The sequence below is a fragment of the Sapajus apella genome, unplaced genomic scaffold, assembly GCF_009761245.1.
Source record: "Sapajus apella isolate SASKATOON/1434 unplaced genomic scaffold, GSC_monkey_1.0 scaffold54, whole genome shotgun sequence".
In the NCBI taxonomy this organism is placed as follows: domain Eukaryota; kingdom Metazoa; phylum Chordata; class Mammalia; order Primates; family Cebidae; genus Sapajus; species Sapajus apella.
Genome location: NW_022436994.1, coordinates 1,022,942 through 1,024,242, shown reverse-complemented (window position 1 = coordinate 1,024,242; position 1,301 = coordinate 1,022,942).

Here is a 1,301-nt window from a genome sequence, read left to right as displayed (position 1 = left end):
AGAGCGAAACTCCATCTCAAAAAAAAAAAAAAAAATTGAAATGAGATATGACAAAAGGGTAACAAAAATTTTAGATTACAGGTGATGTTTTCCTGTTTATTTTTCTGAATTTTTATACATCCCCTAATGGAGACTGTTTATCTAATTGAAATAAAAAGCAATGTATTTCTTTATTTTTTATTTGTTTATTTATTTAATTTTTGAAACAAAATCTCACCCTGTGAGTGCAGTGGTGCGATCTTGGCTCATGGCAATCTCTGCCTCTAAGGTTCCAGCAATTCTCCAGCCTCAGCTTCCCAAGTAGCTGGGATTACAGGTGTGCACCACCATATCTGGCTAATTTTTTATATCTTTGGTATAGACAGGGTTTTACCATGTTGGCCAGGCTAGTCTTGAACTCCTGACCTCGTGATTCACCTGCCCCAGCCTCCCAAAGTGCTGGTATTACAAGCATGAGCCACCTCGCCCTGCCTGCATTTCAGTTTTTAAAAATGGCCATTGACGATAGAAACATAGATCGAAAAACAATAGGAAAATGTTCCATCTCAGATATTAGCAACAAAAGAAAACAAATAGAGAAGCCATAAAAAAGTGTAGCTACAGATGAAAATGTATGATTTGGTAAACAGAATGCCAAGAACAAGTACACAATGAAATGTCATTTAATAAGATAGCATTCTTAGTGCATAGAAATTGTGTAAATATCCTGACCTCAGGTGATCCACCCACCACAGCAAACTCCTGACCAACATGGTGAAACGTCACCTCTACTAAATACAAAAAATTAGCCAGGCATGGTGGCGCATGCCTGTAATCCCAGCAACTTGGGAGGCTGAGGCAGAAGAACCACTTGAACCTGGGAGGCAGAGGTTGCAGTGAGCCAAGATTGTGTCATTGTATTCCAGCCTGGGCAACAAGAGTAAAGCTTCATCTTAAAAAAAAAGAAAAAAAAAATCCTTAGGGTAAATAAAAACAAAATAATTTCCAGATCAAGCCAAAAATAAAACTTTAAAACTCTAAAGAAAAACCCACAGCAATATTATAGATTTGTCAGCTCTGTGTCATAGAGTGATCTTGGTTTGAAGCAATAGAAAATGTCACAAAGGGATAAACAAACAGATTTGAATATAAAATATTTATAATCGGTAGAAGGAAGAAAAAATCAACTAAAAAGCAGCAGACTAGCAAAGCACTTTAAAAAATGTTACAACTGGGAAATAGTCATATTTTTAAAGTTTAATTTTGCATTTTAATTGGATATTTACATTAACATCCCATCAGATATTTAGGAAGAGATTAAA